At 41.1% G+C, this 13,593-nt stretch overlaps 1 long non-coding RNA gene across 1 annotated transcript; it reads left to right on the forward strand.

Annotated features, from left to right (window-relative positions):
* Nucleotides 1-6,229: 6,229 nt before the first annotated feature.
* On the forward strand, nucleotides 6,230-9,710 carry LOC139158869 (uncharacterized). Its single transcript, XR_011557758.1, has 3 exons — nucleotides 6,230-6,300; nucleotides 6,538-6,621; nucleotides 9,623-9,710. It is a non-coding gene; the product is annotated as an uncharacterized lncRNA (long non-coding RNA).
* The last annotated feature ends 3,883 nt before the right edge of the window (nucleotides 9,711-13,593 follow it).

Consider the following 13,593-nt stretch of genomic DNA (forward strand, 5'->3'; position numbering starts at 1 on the left):
CCGTTTGCCTTTGGCGCCTTCCCCTCCACCAGCAGCAAAAGCCTGAACGACGGAGTCGAAAGGCAAACGGTGCACCCCCCCAGAAGCAGCAAAAGCCTAAGCGGCGGGGCGCTCCGTCGTTCAGGCTTTTGCTGCTGGTGGAGGGGAAGGCGCCAAAGGCAAATGGCGCGCCCCGCCGCTTAGGCTTTTGCTGCTTCTGGAGGGATGCACCGTTTGCCTTTGGCGCCTTCCCCTCCACCAGCAGCAAAAGCCTGAACGACGGAGCCGAAAGGCTTTTGCTGCTGGTGGAGGGGGGGTTGGCGGTGCCGAAAGGCAAATGCTTTCCCTCCGCGGTTGGGGGTGCAGGGCAGGCGCAGTCAGCCCCAGGAGACAGAGGGAATGAGAGAAAGGAAAGAGAGAAAGGGAGGGAGAGAAGGAAAGAGTGAGAGATAGAAAGGATAGAGAGAAAGGGAATGAGAGAAAGGAAAGAGAGAGAAAGGGAGGGAGAGAAGGAAAGAGAGATAGAAAGGATAGAGAGAAAGGGAATGAGAGAAAGGAAAGAGAGAGAAAGGGAGGGAGAGAAGGAAAGAGAGATAGAAAGGATAGAGAGAAGGGGAATGAGAGAAAGGAAAGAGAGAGAAAGGGAGGGAGAGAAGGAAAGAGAGATAGAAAGGATAGAGAGAAAGAGGGAATGAGGGAAAGGAAAGAGAGAGAAAGGGAGGGAGAGAAGGAAAGAGTGAGAGATAGAAAGGAGAGAGAGAAAGAGGGAATGAGAGAAAGGAAAGAGAGAAAGGGAGGGAGAGAAGGAAAGAGTGAGAGATAGAAAGGATAGAGAGAAAGGGAATGAGAGAAAGGGAAGAGAGATGAGAGAGGAAGGAGGAGAGAGAAAGAGAGAGAGGAGGGGTAGCGAATTATGGATGTCAGAACTCACGCATGCGTAGTAGCGTGCGCCCACACTTTTTTAAAAATTTTAAAAGAACAAGAGAAAGCATGAGAGAGAAAGAACAAGAGAGAGAGAGAAAGAAAATAAGAGAACGAGAGAGAGAGAGAAGGAAAGCAAGAGAGAAAAAGATAGCAAGAGAAAGCAAGATAGATAGGGAGAGGAAAGGAGAGCGACAGAAATGAGAACAAAAAGGGGAGAAAAAAGGAGAAATGAGAAAATGATTGAGGCAGAGAATGAGAGGAGAGAGAAACAAAAGAGAGAGAGAGGTGATTTTTGAAGCATATGGTAAAAAGCATCCAAATAATAAGAACCCACCCCCAGCCCACACCTGTTTTTGAAAAGAATAAAAGATAAAAAAAACCCCAGCCCTCAACTGGTTTTGGAAATGGTTCGAGTATATACACACACACACATAAGGGGGGGAAAGAGACAGGGATGGAAAAAGAGGAGAAGTGAGAGGGAGAAGGAATGAGGGGAAAAGGGTGGAAGAGAGAGAAATGAGAAACATGAGAGAAAAGGGGGAAAGACAGGAGAAATACCCAGAAATGAGACAGCGGTATAAATTTGAGGAGGGATGATTGATGATTGACTGTATTTATAAGGGGATGTTACATGGGATTGTATATATGAGGGGGGTATGTATGTATGTATGTATGTATGTATGTATTTATTTATTTATTTATTTATTAGATTTGTGTCATTTTGGTTGGTGGTGTGCCCCAGGATTTTGTAAATGTAAAAAATGTGCCGCGGCTCAAAAAAGGTTGAAAATCACTGATTTAAAGCATATGGTAAAAGCACTTAAATAATAACAGAGAAAGAAAAACCCCAACCCTCACCTGTTTTTATTAATAGTTATGTTTTTGAATTTGCTGGTTGTTTTAGTTTTAATAGTAATAGAGTTTGGTTTGGTTTTATTATTAATTTCTTTTAATAAAAAAGAAGAGATTTATTATTTATTTATATTTATATTTATTTTTTGTTTGTTTATCTGTCTATCTACCTACCTACCTACCTACCTACCTACATACATACATACATACATATATATATATACTTATATGCCGCCCAGTTTTTTTCTCAAGGTGACACACCACCCGAGTTATGCTCAGTTTTTTGGCGAATTTTGACACACCAAGCTCAAAAGGTTGCCCATCACTGTTCTAGAGGGTTCCCCTAGGTCCCACCAGCCGACATGGTTTGGTTAACGGGATCCTAAGGAGGCCAACTCTGTGGGATCTCACCGGTCGCTGGGATTCGTGCGGCAGAAGGCGGTCTCGGAGATAATCTGGTCCTATGCCATGAAGGGCTTTATATGAACTTGGGAGACAGCAGTGGTCATAAGTATGAACCAATTGCCAAACATCTCAATTTGATTACATGATCAAGGGATTGATACAAGTTTGAAAAGTGGTCATAAGTTCCTATTTTCAGTGCCATTGTAACTTTCAACAGTCACTAAATGAACTTTAAATGAAGCCTAATGACTACTTGTCCTATGTCTACCTAATCCTGTTTCCAATATTTTGAATTCTCCCATTACAGGAAGAATAAAAACTATAGCGATATGATACAATGGATATTTTAGAACCAAAAATGCAAAATTGGATTTAAAAGGAAGTCAGAAATTGTTCAGTTTCCGTGAAGCGTGTGCTTTCATATTTCATTGTATCTGATTTTGTACAAATTGGGAAACTGGTTACTTTAAACTGGGTGTCTATTTTTATTTTTATTTTGTTCCTAGTGTATATTTGGAAATTTAAAATAGAATATATTTGCTACTACCAAGTCCGTTCCTGAGGAAAGAAGAACCGTCTCTCTATATATATTAGGGCAGTGAATGTATTTCAGTACAGAATCTCTCTAATGTGAAGTCCCATTATCAGTAACAGTAATCCTCAACTTAAGACTGCAATTGAAGCCAGAATTACATTTGTAAGTTGTTGCAGTCCTAAATCGAGGCATCACATGGATTCCAGAAGGATGCAAACAGTGACAAATGTAAGGCAATTGCCGAGCATCTAATTGCAATTATGTAACCATAGATGTAGGGATACGCAGCCCCCATAACTCATAATATAAGTGGAGAGAGAGAGTTGGACTAAAAGTCGATTCCGCCCTAGGATGCCATGATGCCCTCTGTGCTTTGTGCCACAATGATGGTACTTCCCTGTTGTTCATGAACAGACAACTACCCACAGGAAATGCAGAGGCCAAATGTCACCAAAAGAGTCAGCCACTGGCCTCCCCTAGACCCAGGTAGACATAGACAATGGCTATTGTTTACCTGTTGCCAAGGGAACCAGATTGTCAGTTGCCCTGATAAGCCCCTCCCCCCAGAGCATTCTAACCGGGTGAAATCTAAGGATGGCAGCCAGAAAGTGCTGCAGGGTAAGTGTTGGTATCTCAAATGGGAGGAATCTGGCAGTAGGGGAGGAAGTTCATGCTTCCCAACTCTTTTAACATGTCTATTTTATTTCACAGAGATTTTGGAAATATTTGCGAAGAAGACTTTGCTGCTGCACAGGAGAAGAGGAGGTCATTCCCAGGTACCACCTCCCCCTTCTCCTTAAACCCTGGCCATGGTGGGACAACACCAGGATAGGGCAGCCAAAATTTTTACTAAGGCCATGGTTCCCAACGTGGGGCCCACGCCCTACAGGGGGGCAATTTGATTTTTAATGGGAGCGATTGGAACCTTGTTTAAACCAAGTTAATGGCCTTTTAGGCTTCCTTTGGCTGAGGAGTTCACTTTTGAATAGTAACAATTATATGTCAGGGGGGTCACAATTTTAGAGATACTTAGGTGGGGTATGGTCAAAGAAAGGTTGGGAACCACTGTCCTAAGGGCATTGCGTGAGGGTGCAGATGGTCAGGATGAAGCCAGAGTCAGCACCCAGTTAAGGGTTTTTCAGTTGTTAGGAATCTTTGAATTATACTTTTTTCCATCTGTTTGCCAATCAGATATTTAAGAATTGCTACTAATCCATTTGAACACTTTTAATTATTCAATTTTTTCTAGTTTTTTTCTTACAATGCTTATAAACTCTTAGTTCTCATTATAAACCGTAGAACTATTTCTTTTTTTAATGGTAATTTCATTTAAGATTACAATTTGCAACAAAGTAACAATTTACAAAGTAGTGTATCTGTAGAGGAAGAAACTCTTAAAGTTAATTTCTAGGTTCATTGTTCAAAATATTTTTAGTATGTGCAATGTTAAAATATTTTGCTTCATTCTATATTTATAAATTGAGGGTGAGTGATTTTTTTATAATTGTAATATTTCATCTATTTTCCTTTAATGCCCAAATTTTAGACTTTTTAATTTTTTTATTTTTTAAATAATTCAAAATTATATTTTCCTATGAGAATGGGTCTTTATAATTAACTCCAAAATGTTATTTCAAATTTATCTGAACCCATAGCCATTTGAAACTTTTTAAAATAAAAAATTTAATACTCTTTCGCTATTTATTCCTTAAAGTTTGTCCTTCGTAACTTCTTTCAGTAAGGATTGAAGGAAACTTCTTCAGTTCTGTAGAACATATTGATTTGTTACTTTGTTGTAAAATTGTAATCTTAAATGAAATTACCATTAAAAAAAGAAATAGTTCTATGGATTATAACGAGAACTAAGAGTTTATAAGCATTGTAAGAAAAAACGAGAAAAAATTGAATAATTAAAGTGTTCAAATGGATTAGTAGCAGCGGGAGAAGAATCCTCGTCCCAGCACCCTGAGAAGCGAAACGTTTTATTCCAAATCCCCAGTGGCTCGCTGAGCGCAGTTGTCCATGAGCGGCTGTAGGAGAGCGGCGGTGGCAGGGGAGGGTCAGGAGGGAAATAAACTTGGACAATGGCAGCATCTCCGTTTGGATGGGCCTGTGAGGGGGATGGCTGTTGCTTTGCAATTCTCTGCCTCTCATCGACAACTGCGGGAAAAAGCAATCACCTCCAGCGCTCCCACTCCAGCCTGTACTTTATTCATAAGGCAGTAAACCTGGACAATGAGGGAGTTTTCCAGCTGAAAGTGGTTGCTGCCCATCCCTAGGCACCGCTGAAGGTCTGCAGAGTCTGTAAGATCCTCTCCCCAAAATGGCTTTCTGTGCATAGGGGCCTTCAGGGGCAAAAAGATGGGCAGGCTGACAGGCAAGGCTGAGAAAGGAGAGGCTCAGCTAGAGATGGATGTTTTTGACATGCCACCTTCTTCTTTTGGGCAGGACTGAGGGAGGAGGAAGAGGAGGAGAAGAGACACCTCCTGGAGTAAGTATGCTTCTGCAACGTGGCCAGTGGGTGGCCATTCCTCAAATCTGGGTGGGGAAAGGGTGGAAATCCCACTGGGGGGAACTTGGCCAGCCTAGAAAACTTAAGAAGAGCTCTTTGGATTTTTTTTACTTGCAGGTATCGATGGCTGGGGCTGCCAGGACCCCAAATACATCGAAGTCTGGCAGGGACCTGCCCTTCGTGGGGTGAGTGTCCTCTCATCCGAGGGACTCTGAAGCCCCCAAGAAGGTGGCTAGGAGTAAGGTTTACAAGAGGGGAGGCATCTCTACCCTCTGCCTCTACTTTGGCTAACAGAAGAATGACTCAGGCCCTTCGTTCTCTCCCCAGGATGGAGATCCCCAGAAGATGGACTCCAGGGCTCTCCTCTATTAAGGAACTGGTAAGGCCACTGGTAAGACCCCCTCCCCACTGTAATGGCAGACATCCTGCCAAGAAATTATGCCAATAGATATAATATTTGCCTTCTTATTTCAGGAGCCACAAGATGAAGAAAATAGCCAGGGTTCAGGGTAGGTAAAAAAACGTGCAGAGGGGAGGCGTCTCTGCTTCTGCTGCTGCTGCTTGTGTCACAGGACAGGTGGCACAGGGCAGTCCCACTGGCAGGCCAAACCCCTTGTCAGGCCAGCTGGAAGGGCTCTTGGAGCGTCTACATGGCCACTTTTGCAAAATGGGCCATGGCTGATTTTGATCTTTGTCCCCTTTGTTTTCTTCCCCCAGAGACACCACCTATACGATCTGGCAGCGAGAGCCCTCGGAGGTAAGAAACCCTTGGCAGGGGGGCAGAGGGTGAGAGGGTTAGGGCGATGCCTTGACTCCTGATGGGAGGGGGAGAAATTATGGTAGATATCCTTCTAAGCTTAAGGCTTGTAAAGCTTTCTCCCCCTCCCATCAGGACTGAAGGCATCGCCCTAACCTTAAGGCTTGCTGTTGGCCCCTAGGGCCTGATGCGCCCTCTCCTTTCTCAATCTTACTGGGACGCAGAAAGCTTAGGATTTAGCCTCCATATCTTCATTTGCAAGATTCGATGACAGCTCAAATGGGGTCAGGGAGCAGCCTGGACCTGGCCTCATTTTTGGGATCCTCCAGCCCTTGGGTAAGTAAGACAAAGTGTTCTCAGTTGGGGAGGGGTGGAGTCCCCCTAGTTAGTTCTCCTAACCTGACCGAGCTGTGCTGGAGCGTTCTGGGCAGCGGAGCAGGGGGACACCCGGCCCTTGGGAGATGGTACTTAGGTTAGCCACATGCCCCCAAGCTCTGGTGCCAATGGCTCCTTTGCCACAAATCAGCAGGGACTGGTGTCCTTAATGGAGAATGGGATTATTGTCATCCACAGGATTCTCAGGACAGTTTCACTGATTTGGGCAGCCTGGACGAAGACACCCCGGACAGCTTGGAACGCCTCATCCAGGAATTAGAGGTATGTATTCTTTTTTCTTTTTTTAAAATAATTTTTATTTACATACAGTGGTACCTCGGTACTCGAACGCTTTGGTTCTCGTACATTTCGGATAACGAATAAAATTTTCAGCAAAAATTTGCTTCGGTATCTGAACCCACCCTTCCTGCAGCTTGGAGCTCTTATACAGCTCCTCGGCCCCCTGAAGCTGCTGGGATTGCAGCAGCCCCCACACTTCCTGCAGCTTGGAGTACCGAATTTATTTATCCCATTGGAAATAAAGAAAATAGATTTAATTGGTTCTCAGAGAGTTAACAGGGGCTGGGAACCAATTAAATCCATTTCCATTATTTCCTATGGGATAAATAAATTCGGTACTCGACCAAATCGGTTCTCGACCACACTTTTGGAACGAATTGTGGTCGAGTACCGTGATACCACTGTGTATATAATAAGACAATAATGACAAACAGTACATTTACATAAAATACAGAGAACAGAAAAAACAAGCAAGAGATATATTTCTTCTCTTCTCCTGTAGTAGAGACTGTTGACAGCGTCCTCTCTTTAAAAAAAAAAAAATTCTTGGTGGTGTTAAGACCAGTGGTTTGAGTTGTATGTTGTTATAGTTGAACTCTTATGTCGTAAGTTCTTATCAAATAAACCAAGCAAAAAACTATATGGACTTTTTAAAAAAAGATTGTTCTTTAAGTTGTTTCTTTATCTCGTAGCACTATAAAGACTTAAAGAGGAAGGCATAGTAATAGATTGGCTTCCATATTACCAAATTCAAAGCAGATATAAAAGGGACTTGGTAAAATTTGGAATATGTAATAAACAAAATGAAATAGACAAAATATTGACAGGATCTGACAAAAAATTTATAACCAAAATGTATATTTATCTATTAAACTACGAAAACATCGAAGAAATTGTTAAACCTAACATGATATCTTGGATGACTAACTTTGGATATGCAATTCAGCTAGAAGACTGGGAAAAACTATGGTCAGTTAATTATAAGATGACTTTGTCAACACCATATAAAGAAAATCTTTATAAAATGTTCTTCCAATGGCATTATGCGCCAGCACGCCTAGCCAAAATGAATGTAAACATTAGTAACAAATGTTGGAAGTGTAAAAAAGAAGTGGGAACATACTACCACATATGGTGGCAATGTAACGAAGCAAAAAAAATTTGGATTCAAATTAGGGCATGGATGGAAGAAATATTGGGCTATAAAATTGAAATAAAACCGGAAATGTATTTATTAGGCATAATTAGAGGCAAACATAGCAAAGAAAATTACTACTTAATAAATCACTTACTTACTGCTGCAAGATTAACATATGCACAAGTCTGGAAACAAGATAAGATTCCAAACAAAGAAACGGTAATTAAAAAAATATTAGACTGCGCCAAATTTAGCAAATTAACATACGAAATTCAAAACCAACAAAATAAGGACTATTACAAAGTGTGGGAAAAAATTTACAACTGGGTGGAAATTAAGAAAAAGGTATAGTAAATAGAATTGTTAAAAAATAAATCTTGTAAATATATCAAGTGTAAATGTTTAATGTTGTATTGTTTGATGTCTAAATGTTTGTAAGTCATATAAAATAAAATAATATATATATATATAAATATATATATATATATATATATAAAGGGGTGTTCTTTTATTTAACCAAATGTAAAATTATTCCCATATTTGGTAGTATTTTGTTTTTTCTTTTTCTTTTAGTTCCATTGTTAGTTTATCTGCTTCAGCACAATCTAACATTTTTTTTATTAAATTCCTTTCATTTGGCATGTTTTCATTCTTCCAAAATTGTGCGATAGCTATTCTCGTTGATGTTATTAGATGTTGTATTAGGTAATAATGTTCCTTATTCATCTGATTTTCAATAATGCCAAGCAAAAATATTTCAGGTTTCATTTCTAGTTCAATCTTAGTTATTTCCTTTATCCATTTCTGAAGTTTCTGCCAGATTCCTTTAACTTGTCTGCAGGTTCACCACATATGAAAATATGAACCTTGTTTCTCACCACACTTCCAACAGTTAGGCTTGAGGTTGGTGTACATTTTTGCTAGCCTTTCAGGGGGCACATGCCACCTATAAAACATTTTTATTGCATTTTCTTTGTATGCGGTGGATTTTGTGATTTTGTAATTGGTATGCCATATTTTTTCCCATTGGTCCAATTGTATTGTGTGACCTATATTCTTTGCCCAAGCAATCATATTCCCTTTTACTATTTCTTCCACGTTTTGGTGTTCTTGGAGTATTTTGTAAATGTTTCTTGTGGGGTCCTGATAAGATTTTATCTAATGGAGTGTAGTTTTTCTGTATTCCATATTTCTTTATGTCTACATGGAATCTAGATGATATTTGGTGATAACACCACCAATCCACTTTTATTCCTTCTTCATTTAGCTGTGTTCGTGTTTTTAATTTTGAGTCTTTATCTAATAAGTGTGAATAGTTTAATAGTTTTTGTCGACTTATAGTGTTTGGGTAAATTATTGCTTCTATGCTTGAGAACCATAGTGGTATTTTAAAATAATGTTGCTTCCTAATTAAGTTCCAGTTGTCTATTAATGACTTCCTTATCAGATGGTGTTTAAAATATGAGTGTGTAGTAGATTTGCTGTCCCAAATGAAACTGTGCCATCCGGACTGGATATCATATCCTTCCAAAGCTAGTAGTCTTGTATTTTGAAGTTTAACCCATGTTAGGACTGCTGCTCCGTAATAGAGTTTGAAGTCGGGTAAGCCAAGTCCGCCTTGCATAGGGCTATCTTGTGTCCATTTAAGTCTAATTCTGGTCTCTTTTTTCCCCATATAAATTTGGATATTAATTTGTCTAATTTTTTTTTAAAAAGGTTCCTTCTAATTTAATTGGGATTGTTTGGAAGTAATATAGAAATTTGGGTAATATGGTCATTTTTATTGTGGCAATTCTTCCTAGTAATGAGATTGGTAATTTAGAATGGGATCATTGTCGTCCACAGGATTCTCCAGAGAACAGTCCGGCGAATTTGGGCAGCCTGGAAGGAAACACCCCGGACAGCTTGGAGCGCCTCCTCCAGGAGTTAGAGGTATGTATTCTACCCTCTTCAGGGATCAATGCCTTGCTTTGCGAAGCTCAATGAAGCAATGAGCTATGCTGTGCAGGGCCACCCAATCAGACAGGTCCTAGTGGGGGATGCTGGCACAATGTGGTCTACTGGAGAAGGAAATGGCAGCCTTCTCCAGTATCCTTAGTAAGAAAACCCCAAGAAAAGCATCAAAACAATGCCAGAAGACGAGCCCCTCAGATAGGAAGGAGTCCAATATGCTACATGGGTAGAGCAGAGGGCAAGTACAGAAAGAGCAAACTGGTACTAACAACAGCCTTTCCTTCCTTCCCCAGGAGCTGCAACAGAAGGAGGAAGAACCAGCTCCAGGCACCTCCAGAGGTGAGTTGGTAGTTGGCTGGGAAAAGCCTGCAGGGAATGCGGAACTCCAAAAGACTGCGCTACGTAGTAATGGGCAGGACCCAGAATGGTTGGAAACGCTATTCCGGCAGCGGCAATGGAGTGCATAGTCTCGCTCCACTGCCGCCGGTCTTGCAGGCGCAATGCACGCACAACCTAAGCAATTCTGGCAGCTAAAATCACTTGGGTTTTGATTCCATGCGTGCACAGAATTTTTGCTGCTGGAAGAACGTCTGCGCACGAGATTACGGTTGCTCCACATGCGCAGCATCCGGAATCTCACAGCAAGAAGATACAGCAATGATAAATAGCCAACCTACATAACACTAAAGAAAGATACAGCAATGATAAATAGCTAAGCTGCATAACACTAAAGAAACAAAGGCACAAAGAAATCTAATAGGATAATGAAATACTAATGAAATAGGACGGTCAGTAGTCCAAAATTTACAACTATAATAAGGATCTGAATATCAGTTGTTAAGGTACCACAGTCATAAGTTGAGTCACTATTTGATAAGATTTAATGTTACAACTGTTTTTATGACCATCCGTAAGCAAGTCATTGTGATTATTAAGCAAAACAAGTGGTCGTAAGTGCAAATCCGTTTTAACCAGTGGGCGGTTTTGCCATTGGCAAAAAGTGTTGCAAATGTGATGACATGACCATGGGCCATTGCAAGCCGTCATAAATGCAAGTTTGGCTGCCAGGCACACAAAATGCAATCATCTGACCATGCGATAACTGAGTACATTATAATTTTGAATGGCTATTAAACTGGTTGTAAATCAGAGACGACCTACACCAGGAAAGGAACCTACACCTTGGAAAAAAATAAAGTATAATCCCCAAAAGGGATAAATCTGAAAGAGGTTCATAAGAATACAAACATTTAATTCTTTGTGTTTACAACTCTGTAGAATGAAGAAAAATAAAAGAGCAAGACCTAGAATAATGATTAATTTTTTAATAAATCTAAAGGACAGGTTTTTTTAAAAAAAATAAAAGATTGCCCTTTTTAATAAAGGACAGATATGGTTACTATAAATTTATAGCTACCTTTTCTAGCATCGGCTTCTCTGGATGTTTTTAATTCTAGTTAACATAATTCTTAATCAACCTGATTGTGGGTTGTTAAAACCATTGTCTTTCCTAACACAATTTTCCTAATCTCCCATTCAGCAGTGGAAGAAGCTTTTGATTGCTTTTCGGAACTGTCAGTCAATGATAGCCTGCCTCTGCCTTTTCATGTTTTCATAGGTATATAAAGACCACTGAGGCCAGAAGTGGCTTTATCCTTGGCTTTGAGGTATGTATGACTAACCTGAGTTGCTTTCCTAAACCCCCCCCCCCCCGAAATGTGGTTTAAAGTTGGTCTTTCTGTTTTGTTTTTAAGTGACTCTGCAAAGCAAAACGAATAATTTAAGGGCGATCCGGAAGGGACCTCCGCATTGCGGCAATTGGAGCGAACACCCGCCCACCCTCCGCTATCAACAGTGTGTCATAAGGAGGTCGCCTTTGGGGCCGAATAGGAATTTTTTGCGGCCTCCCCTTTAGAGGCGGCCGTTTTTTCGCCTATTCCACACTGACGGTGCGGACTGGATTGGTTAGGGGGTGTGGCGCATTTAGTTATTTAGGAATTTCCGCCCCGTTAGTTTGGCTCTGCAGGTCCTTAGTTTGTTTTGAATTAAATATTCAAAGTTACGTATTTAAATTTATTTAAAGTTATTTAAATTTATGCTAATTAATAAATGACCCTTAATTAATCCACAATATATGTCTCAGCGTCTTTACTCCGCCTCCGGGGGGCAATTATATATAAGACAGCCCTAAACATGTCTTTTTCAAAGCCTGCAGTGAAGAAAAAAGGTTGGTGATGAGCACGTGTCTTATTTGCACAAGGAATACAATTTGAAATGTCATTACACAACTAAACATGCTGAGGAGTATCAGATCCAGGGGCTTAAAGCACAGGTTTCAGGCTTCCTTAGAGGAAATGTAGTCAGAATATGGGGATGTGCTCTACTTCACCGAGGTACGTTGGCTCAGCAGGGGAAACATATTGAAGAGATTTTTTGAGTTGAGAGCGGAAGTGGAGAAAGATGGGATTGCTATTCCTGCGCCAAGTGATACAAAATGGCTTATGGACTTAGCTTTTTTTGTTGATATCAATACATGAGCTTACTGTACTGAACAAAAAGTTACAAGGCCAGGGGCAACTTGTCAGTGCTGCCTATGACAATGTGAGAGCATTCTCCACAAAACGTATGTTATGGAAAGCCCAGCTTTCTCAGACAAACATTTGCCATTTCCCAGCATGCAAGGCATTCATGGATGCAGGCACACCATTCAGTGGTGAGGAGTATGTGGATATCATTTTGAAGCTACGGGAGGAATTTGATCACACATTTGCAGACTTCAAGATGCACAGAGCAACATTTCAAATTTTTGGGAACCCCTTCTCCTTTGATGTGCAGGATACCCCTCCTGTGCTTCAAATGGCGCTCATTGACCTGCAGTGCAACTCTGAACTCAAAGCCAAGTTCAGGGAGGTGAGTGGAAAAGCAGACAAGCTCGGGCAATTTTTGAAAGAATCGCCCCCCCAGCTTCCCTGAGCTTTCCCAAATGTTCAAGTGGACCATGTGTCTTTTTGGGAGCACATACTTGTGCGAAAAGCTCTTCTCTACCTTGAACTTCAATAAATCCTGTTATGTTTGTACTTTTAAATAAAGGCAACCGCTGATTGGCTTAAGTCACGGCCAAGGGAAACCTTGTTGCGAAAGTTTAAAAAAGAGGAACTCACGTCTGTTTTCCCTGCGCAGATGCCCCATTTGCGTTTTATTCTAAAACCCTTTCACCTGCAGAAAGGAATTACTCTCAATTAGATAAGGAGGCATTAGCTTCAGTTGCAGGCATTAAACGCTTCCATGGATATTGGTTTGGCCACTCTTTTTACATTGATTACGGACCACAAGCCATTGTTAGGCATTTTAGCAGGAGATAAGCAGACCCCCACATTTCTGTCTCCGAGAATGACCCGTTGGACGATCTTTTTAGCTGCTTATAATTATGTACTTAAGCACAGGGAGGGGGAAGGAAATTGGGCACGCAGACGTGTTAAGTAGGTGTCCTCAGGCAGAATTAGTACACGACCCAGCCCCAGCGTCCAATGTATTGCTGATAGAAATGCAAGAAAACCCATTAATAACGGCAGCGGAAATAGCCAGAGAGACAGAAATAGACCCCTTGTTATCCCGAGTAAAGCAATGGGTACTTAAAGGGTGGCCGGAGGGGGGGGGATTCCAAAAGAGACATGCCAGGTATTCAAGAACAGACAAACTGAATTAAATGTATTAAGAGATTGCATATTGTGGGGTGACAGGGTGGTAATTCCTAAACAGCTGCAGAAGAAAGCATTGAAATTGTTACACCAGGGTCACCCAGGCATGGTAAAGATGAAAGCCTGGCCAGGAGCCACCTTTGGTGGCCAGGTTTAGACCAGGAC

This window comes from Erythrolamprus reginae, chromosome 2 (assembly GCF_031021105.1).
Source record: "Erythrolamprus reginae isolate rEryReg1 chromosome 2, rEryReg1.hap1, whole genome shotgun sequence".
In the NCBI taxonomy this organism is placed as follows: domain Eukaryota; kingdom Metazoa; phylum Chordata; class Lepidosauria; order Squamata; family Dipsadidae; genus Erythrolamprus; species Erythrolamprus reginae.